Below are 10,026 nucleotides of genomic sequence, written 5' to 3' on the forward strand. Positions count from 1 at the left end.
TGAGCAATTAGTGATAATTAGAAGCCTAGTACTTTTTTAAGGCAAATTCTCTCTACTTTGACAATGTTCTTGAAAAGAATCTATAATTACAAAAAAATATTTATTATGGAATTCATAGTTGATCTTTGCTACTAAAAATTTCCTAGAATAGGAAGCTATTGGATGGAATTTTTCATTTGCTCCTATTTGTGATAATATTGCACCTAAAGCAAAGTTTGATGAATTTGTTTCTATAAAAAAATATCTTAAAGAAGTCGATGCAATACAAGATTGGTGGAGTAGTAAATTCCTTCTTCAAAATATCAAAAGATCCTTTGGATTTTTTATTCTAGTTAAATTTTTCTTTATAAGTCAAAAGTATAAATAGGATTACAACTTAAGAAAAGTTCTTGATAAAGATCTAGTTGTAATTGACAAAGCTCAAAAAACATTGTATAATTTTTATTGTTCTTAAAATCTTCTAATCTATGATGGTCTAGACCTTCATTCAATCCATCATAAGCCCTTTGTTGGAAATGATATATCCCAAGAAGTCAACTTGAGTAGTGTGAAATATATACTTTTCTATCTTAGCATATAATCATGTATTTTTAAGTTTTTACAACACACAACAAACATGAAGTTTATGTTTTTTTATGTTCTTAAAGTAGATTAGAATGTTGTTTATATGATAAATAATAAAATCATCAAGAAACTCATAAAAATTATCATTCATGAGATGTTAAAAAGTAACTAGTATGTTTGTGAATCCAAAAGGTATAACATTATATTTGTAATGTCTATACCTAGTTTGAAAAGTAGTCTTCCATTCATCTCTTTATTTGATGTGGACTAAGTTGTATACTTGTTGTAGATCTATTTTTGTATAGATCTTTGTTTGATTGAATTGGTCAAGAAGTTCTAAAGTCAAAGATAGGAGATACTTATTATTGATAGTGATTTTGCTAAGTCTTCAATAACCTATGCATATCCATACAGATCCATCATTTTTTCTTCACAAATGAGATATGAGCTCTTATTGGAGATTTTGAATGACATATAAAGTTCTTAGCTAAGTTTTTGTCAATGTATTTCTTAAATATAGCCAACTCATTTTGTGATAAGCTGTAGATTGATCCAAATAGTGGTTGAGTTTTTTCTTGCAAATCAATTGAACAATCATAGGATCAATGCTTTAGAAGAATATCTGCATTTTTTTTTAAAAAATAAAAACATCTTAGACATTTTGATATTTGCTAGGAATATTAATTCACATCTTTTCACCATAAAAAATGGATATAGCATATATAGCAAAAGATGACCCTTCTTTTATTACATGCATAAAAGCTCTTATACCTACTAGTAAAGGTTTAGATGTATTAGACTTATGCATTTTTATTTAACTAATAAAATTTTAAATCAAATTATAAAAAAAGTTATAAGGATTATACTTTTTCAATCATGATAATCCTAAAATAACCAAATTGAAAGGAGATCTTATCACATTAAATATTACTACGCTATTATGATCTTTTATTTGCTACATCTAAATGAACTGTCTCATAGATAACATTTCTAGAAAATAACAAATGACCATCTATGATTTCTACATGTATAGATTTAGTTTTTTTAACTTGTAATATCTCTTATTTTTTGAGAATGTCTTTGTTTAAAAAATAAGCTAAGGCTCTTGAATCAAATAAAATAAAGATTTTATAATTTTTGGATCCTAAAATTAAATCTTTTTTCTTATTTTATTTTAAAAAGTCAATTGTCACATGCAATAGCTTAAGTAATAAATTTCTCTAATAAATCTATTATTTGTATTATCAACAACAAATCTTTGACATTATCTTTCAACACATATCAAAATTGATTGATAAAGGCTTTGTCATTCTAATCTATATTATAAACAAGATTTTAGAATTTAGTACTATATGTAATAGGTCATTGAGATCCTTGTTGTAGAAATATAAGCTTGGTCTTTGTTATCTTTTTTTTAATCATTTTTTCTAAATATAGCCATAAATACTTCTAAGAATAAATTCAAATCATAGAGTAGTTATGAATTCTTTTCCATCAAAGGTGCAAATCAAGAAAGAATGCTTCTAGAGAGAAGTGTTCCAATGAATCCAACTTGAATACATCCATCAAGGTATTGAGAAGGATGCAACCTTAGATAGAGCTTTACTTGTTATAAAAACCTTCAAAATTTTGATCTTATTCCATTAAACTTCTCAAGCATACTTATCGTTGCTCTTCTTATATTAGTAGTAGTAAGACTTCTTAGATTTAGTTGTGACCTGGATCTACTTGTCTCTTTTAATTGTGTAACTTCTTAGCGCAAACTTTGAACTTCATTGTTGATTTCTTTCATAGACTTAGGAATAGTACCTCCATGATTCAAATTAGAAATTTGTGAGATTTTTACTCTTAGAGTGTTGATAAGCTTGTAAAAATCTATAATAGTTGTAAATCTATTTTCACTTCTATTGAGAATAGCATCCATAATCTTTTCTTCTATAAATAATTCAAAAAAATCAAAAAAATTAATTACAAGAGAATAATCTACAACTTCTAAAATCAAATAAAAATTTCCATAAAAAAAATCTACTTTTTTTAAGAAAAAAATTCATATTAAAAAATTAAATTATTTATTTAAAGATAGATAGTTTGAAACTTTCAAGATACAACAATAGAAATGACATAATCTACTTACTTCTAAAACAAGATAAGAACAATAAGTTAGTATTCTTATCAAACTATAAAAGACATAAATCTTGAAGAAAATTACTTTTTTTAATATCCTCTTATGTCAATCAAATAGATTAGAAATTTACTCAAAAATAATAATATATTAAATTAAAATAGCTATTATCAAAGACAAGAAGGCTAGAAAGTCTTGAAACAAGACTAAGCACTAAAAAGGCATTGATAAGAATAAAGAAGACTTCTTTCTTGCCTCCATATATTCTATCTAACTAAGAATTGTATGGTAATATTCTATAGGACCTTCAATATGTATTAACTTTGCAAGATATGTATTTTAACTTATAAATTTTTTTACATATATACCATATAGTTAGCTTATTTTATAAGCTACTAATATGTGTGACATGTGGTTAACTTATTGACCAACTTTTTAACCTTTCAATCAACTATAAATACATATAAAGTCAAAATTGCATCTATGAAGCTTTAAAGAAGCTTATTTAGAAGATATTATGAAATTAATCTACTTTTATTTACTTCTATCTAATCATATAGATAACTATTGGAATAAATATGTATATTTGTGATACTTTTTTAGCTTAGGAATTTCATAATCATTAAATACTTTAAAAAGCTATAAAGTCTCTCTTGTTGCAATAGCCAAAGCTATATAATTTATATATTTTGATAGAAGAGAAACTAATAATTAGTTCTTTCTTGACGAAGTGATAATTATGTCATTCGATATAAATGCATAATCATCTATTGAATGGTGTATTTTTATAAAACTTGCTTTAATTACATCATTATAGCCTATAAGCTCCAAACTTTTTTCTTTGTCTTCATAATATAATATTATATTTTTTGTTCCTCGCAAGTAACAAAATATTTGCTTGATTCATTACAAATGTAAAACACATGGATGTGCCATGTATTAAATAAAGTGTTAATAAGTAAATATAATGTTGTATTTTATACCATTTACAAGATATAATAACAAACCTAAAGTTTCTTGATAAAGCTTTATATTTTTTGCATCCAAAGGATTGTTATTTTTATACTTAGTGAGACAACCTTGTACCATCAATGTAGCAACTACTTTTGCATCTTTTATTCAAAATTTCTCCAACTTTCAAAAAATTTATTTAATTTGGCTTAAAATAATAGCATCATTTTTTTAAACTTGAAAGAAATTAATATAAAGAAAATAATTGAATTCACTAAGATCTTTTATCTTGTAGCATTCTTAAAAATCATCCTTAAATTTTACAAAGATCTTATAGTTTTTGCCATTGATTAATACATCATTGACATAGATAATTGGTGCAAGGATTGATTCTTTAATGTACATTGTGTATAAAAAAAGATTTGATTCTAAGTACTTCCAACCAAGATTGAATAAAGATCCATCTAAACTCTTATTCCATCTACATCTAAATTGCTTCAAGCCATACAAAGTCTATAGCAATTGCAACACCTTATTTTTTTTTATTCAAGTAGAAATTTTAATTTTTTTGGAATCTTTATATAAATGTCTTTTTCTTTAAGTTCATCATTTAAATAAACTAAAGCAACATCAAGTTACAACACATTCCAATTTAGGATAGTAATAATTTTAATAAATATAAAAATTATTACAAGTCAAATAATTAGTACAAAAGTCTCTAGGTACTCAAAATCTCTTATCTAAATAAAATCCTTTGCAACCAACCATACTATAAAATACTCAATAGAATCATTATTAACAAGCTTTTTTATAGAAATCTATTTTGAATCCACATCCTTCTTACTATTTGATGAAAAAATAAAAAACTTTCATGTACTATGATCTTTTAAAAAATTAAGTTCTTTCTTTAAAGCATCACTTCATTCTTTGTAAAAGAATGAATTCATAGTTTATTCAATAGTTTTTAATTCTACATGTTTATATCATAGATATAGATAATTATTTAATTAAAAATTATTAAGTAGAAGACAAATGTGGATGGATTTGTTAATATCTTGTGACAAAGCTTTTTAGAAGCTTTATAGACATGGATTTGATTTTAGACATGTTTGTACTTGATTAATAGGTTAAAAACTTAGCCAATAAGTTAGCCTTATATTGCTTGTATTAATAGCTTGTGATACAAGTTAACCATGTAGTGCACATATATAAAACTTATCTTACAGGTTGGATACATGTCTCATAAGTTGGAAATGTGTTGAAGGTCCTATAAAATATTGCGACATAGCTTTTAGTTAGGTAGTATATATGAGGGCAAGAGTGAAGTATTTTTTACTCTTGTCAATACCTTTCTTATTTTTAGTCTTATTTCAAGAGACTCTAATTTTCTTGTCTTTGGCAATAGCCATTATAATTCAATATTACATCATCTTTGAGTGATTATCTTCTCTTTTTAAATGTCACAAGAGTGTATTGATCTTTTGATTCTTTGAAATTTATGTATTTAATTCTTTGATAAGAGTAATAACTTATTATTCTTGTTTTGTTTTAGAATTGAATAGATTACTCTACTTTTTTTGTTGTATTTTAAAAATTACAAACTATCTATCTTAAAATTAACATTTTAATTTTGATTTTTTTTTAAAAAAAATATTTTTTTGGAAATTTCTATTTAATATTAGAGGTTGTAAATTACCTTCATCTAATTTTATTTGTGGATTTGTTTGAATTATTTATAAAAAAAGAAATTTTAGATGGTATTTTTGGTAGAAATATGAATAAATTTGTAACTATTGTACATCTCCACAAATGTGTCAATTCTCTTAGGGTGGAAATTTTACATATTTATAACGTCAATCATAGAGGTAGTATTCCTATGTCTATGGAAGAAATCAACAATAAAGTTCAAATTCTATGCTAAAAAATTGTACAATTGAAAAAAGTAAGTTGATCAAGTTTTAATTAAACCTAAAAAATCTTGCTACTATAAGTATAAAAAAGATAATGATAAGTATACTAAAGAATTTTGATGGAAAAAAAATCAAAGTTTTAAGGATTTTTATAAAAAGTGAAGCTCAATCCAAAATTACATCCTTCTCAATACCTTGATGAATTTATTCAAGTTGGATTTATAGGTACACTTTTATCTATGAGTGCTCTCTTTTTATTTATATCTTTGATGGAAAAAAAAATAATTCTTCTATAATTTAAATTTATTTAAAAAAGTGTTTATCGATAGATTTGAAGAAAGTGATCAAGATGGATTAGCAAAGGTTAAATTTGTATCTTTACAATAAAGATCTTGTTCAACCACCATATATGCTATTGAATTCCAAAGCATTATTTGTAATATGGATTGAAATGAAAAAGGCCTTGATATTTAATTTTGAAATAGATTAAAAGATAATATCAAAGATTTATTGTTGACAATGCCATGAGTAGATTAATTAGAATAATTAATTGATTAAGTCAATATGTGTAAAAATTCTTTCTTTGAAAGAATTCAAAATCAAAGATTTAATTTGAAATGTATAAGGCTAGTCGTAGCAATAACTTCTAAGTTTTCAAAAGCTTATTTATTAAAGCCAAAACCTATGTAAGTTGATACAATATGTTTTAAATATCTTATTGAATAAAAAAAGATTTGATAGTATTAAGAAGATTTGTGATTATATTATGGAGAATCTAAATACATTGATTAACAATGTTCAAAGAAGCGATTCAATTACAAATTAAAGAACATGGTTGCCAAAGAAGACGATTTGTTAAAAAATAAAATAAAATCCAATTATAATAAAAATCACGTGATAAGATTTTAATATAATACTTATTAAAGGTCATATTCTCTCTTTAGATCCCTCACCTTGCTTTACAATAAAAATTTGTTTAGAACAAAAAAATCAAAAAGAATTTATTTTATTAGATTCATAAACCTCAATTTGTTTTATAAATAAAGATTTTATCAAAAAACAAGAAATATTTTTAGTCAAGTGAGAACTCTCAATTAAGCTCCAAAATTTAGTTTTTTTTTTTTTTTTTTTTTTTTTTTTTTTCTATTTTATAATAATTGAACATGGTCGAATTATAATTATCTAAAAGATCTAGTAAAGTTTAGCAATGATAGTTTTGAAATTTCTTCCAAATTCAACAAATTCAAGCAGCGTAGTGGTTCTTCTAATTAATGGAAGCCTTTTTAATGCAATGGTGGCATTGGATTCACTCCATGGAGTGAAGAAAACAAGATCAGTACCCTCTTCTTTAAAATACAAGTGGAGTAGTGAAATTCTTATTTTGAAAAATTTTACAAGAATTGCCAAGATCCTTTTAGGTAAAAACTTTCATAAAAATTGCAATTAAGTATGGATTGAGGCATGTGAGTAGTCGATCTTAGCTTAAAAGGTGTTTTAACACAATAGTGAAGTTAGATTTACGAGAAAGTACTTTCTTGACAACTTACAAGAGCCATCAGCCTTGATAACAAAATTGACTTTTCGATGAATAAAGGCCATAAATCTACATTAGGGATCTTAGAAACAAAAGATGGAGATGTGGCCACCCTCCCAAAAGCCACTACTCAATTGTATAAGAGTGGCTTGGTTCCCCAAGCTCTCTCTCTTTCTCTCTTCTTTTGGTGAAGGACAAAGCCATGTCAAATTTTGGCCTTAAACTCTAATCTTAATTTTGTTTTTGATTTTTAATCTCATTGTGAACTTGTAATTCTGTATGCATGGATCTTGAGTAGTGAATGATGGTCATTGGATTTTAAGACATAGGTCATTGTGGTAGATAGCTCTCTTAGCCTCTAAAATATCCCAAGGGTTCAAGAGCCTCGGATTTCCCTCAATCAGTTATCTTGTTTTTTGAGTTTTAATATGAAATCTTTTTGTGATTGCAGCTTTTGATATTAGCTTTCCAACAAGATAAGGATCGCTTGATTTGGAGTAAGGGCAAAATTTTGGTGAAATTTTGAGTATGTAGGGGTTGGCTGCCTTGGCAGTTTAGATTACTTACTTTTGAAAAGGCATTTCTTAGTGTTTCCTAATTGGATTATTGTGAAATATTGAGAGTAAGTAAATCTTTAAGTTGGAATTCTAATGGCATAAATTTTACTAAATTAGAGGACGAATTGAATTTTTGGATAATTTTCAAGTGGAGGGAAGTTGCCTATCATGGCATTCCTGGTCACTCAACTTTGAAAGAGCATTTTCCATTGTTTATATTTAAGATTGAATTTAAATTTACTAAAAAGAGAGTACCTTTAAGTTAGATTTGAAGAAAAATAAAAATCATTCAATTTGGAATTAATCACAACTTTTGGCAAATTTTGGAATAGAAAAGGGTTGGTGCCCTTAATTCTTGGGCATTATCAAGGCACCTTTGCTTTTATCTCTCTTTAGTCTCACTTTCACTTTTATTTTTATAATAATTTGTAACTTTTATATTTCAACTTTTAGATTTTAATTTTTAAATTTTAACCTTTGATCTTCTTTCTTTTAATTTTAACTTTATTTTTGACTTTTGACTTTTATTTTTAATTCAAGCTTTAAGATTTTTTTTACTTTTAATATGGATTAATGGAAGTAATTTGATCAATTTCTTTTACTATCAGTTATTTAAAGAATAATTATTTACAAGTTTTGAATAATTAATTATTTATTTACTATAATTAATTATACTTTTGTAATCACATAAAAATTAGTAATTAAAGATTATATAAATGATCTTGAATAAAAAATTGAGATTTAAGTAGAGATCATGCAAATAGCCTTAAAAACCATAGTAATTTCATTAAATCATTTTTCATTAATATTTCTAATCATTACTTGAAAGACTTAAAGTTAATTGAATTATTGACATTGAGATTTAAATCAACTTAAAAATTATACGATTAGAAGTTCTTTTATTCTACCTCTTAAACTTCTTGTGTGGCATCAGTTTCATTGAGTAGTAAAACTTAGATTCACATCAAGAAAATAAAATTTTTACATGTAAAAATAATAGATGGTTGTTGTCTTTTGGAGATGTTATCTATAAAGTTGTTCTTTTAGATGTAGCAATTAATAATTACAATAGCTTAGTAATATTTAATGTCATTAGATCTATTACTAATTGAATTATTTAAGGATTATCATAATTAAAGAAGTATAATTATCAAATAGACTAGATTTCTTGTAACCTTGATTTCTTTTGTAGTTTAACTTAAATTTTTTTTTGGCTAGTAAAAATACATAAATCCAATATAACTAAATCTTTATTGGTTGTTATAAGAACTTTCATGCAAGTTGCAAAAAAAAAAAAAAAAAAAAAAAATCATCTTCTACTATGTATATCACATCTATTTTTAATGGTAGAAAGACTATGAGGATTATTCTAAGTTAATACTAAGATTATCAAGATGTTTTTAAAAAGAAGAATGAAGATATATTTTTAAAGAATTGTTTGTATAATTATTCAATTGATCTTCAAGAAAGAATTCAATTGCTAATTAGACCAATTTACATCTTATCATAAAATAAATTAGTAGCCCTTAAGGAATATATTAAGAAGACTTAGCTAAAAACTTTATACATTATTTAAAATCTTCAACAAGAGTTTCTATCTTATATATGAAGAAAAAAGATAGATCAATGTCGATGTATATAGACTATTAAAGACTTAACAAGATTACCATAATTTATTTTATTTTATTTTATTTTATTTTTAAATTTATAACTTTTTTATCAATTCAATCAAGTTAAGATCTATATAAATATATATATATATATATATATATATATATATCTATATATATATATAATATAATTTAATATGCATCAAAGAAAGAAATGAATAGAAGACTATGTTTTGAACTAAGTTTAAGATTATATGTTAAGATGGAAAAGTGTATATTTTATACTACTTAAGTTGACTTCTTAATATAAATTATTTTAAATAATCGCCTTATGATGGATTCTAAGAAGGTCCAAATTATCATAGATTAAAAGATTTTAAAAATATTAAAAAATATGTAATATTTTTGTAATTTATAAATTATTACCATGTCTTTATTAAGATTTTTTTTCAAAGTTGCAACTCCACTTATCTTTTTGACTTGTAAAGAAAAACTTAAGTAGAATAAAGAAGCCAAAATGTTATTTGAAGCTTTAAAGATAGCATTTATTTTTGCACCAATCTTATATCTTATCAAATTTTTTAAGGCATTTTTTTATAAAAATAGACATATCAAATTTTTCCTTGAATGTAAAATTAATATAAATGAAAAGAGATGAAAAATTCTACCTATTAGCTTCCATTTTAGAAAATTTTTAACAACTGAGATTAACTATAAGATCCACAACAAAGAGCTTTTTGCAATTGTGGATTCATTTTAAAAATAGCATCATTATTAA

This window comes from Physcomitrium patens, chromosome 4 (assembly GCF_059467195.1).
Source record: "Physcomitrium patens ecotype Gransden chromosome 4, ASM5946719v1, whole genome shotgun sequence".
Lineage (NCBI taxonomy): Eukaryota > Viridiplantae > Streptophyta > Bryopsida > Funariales > Funariaceae > Physcomitrium > Physcomitrium patens.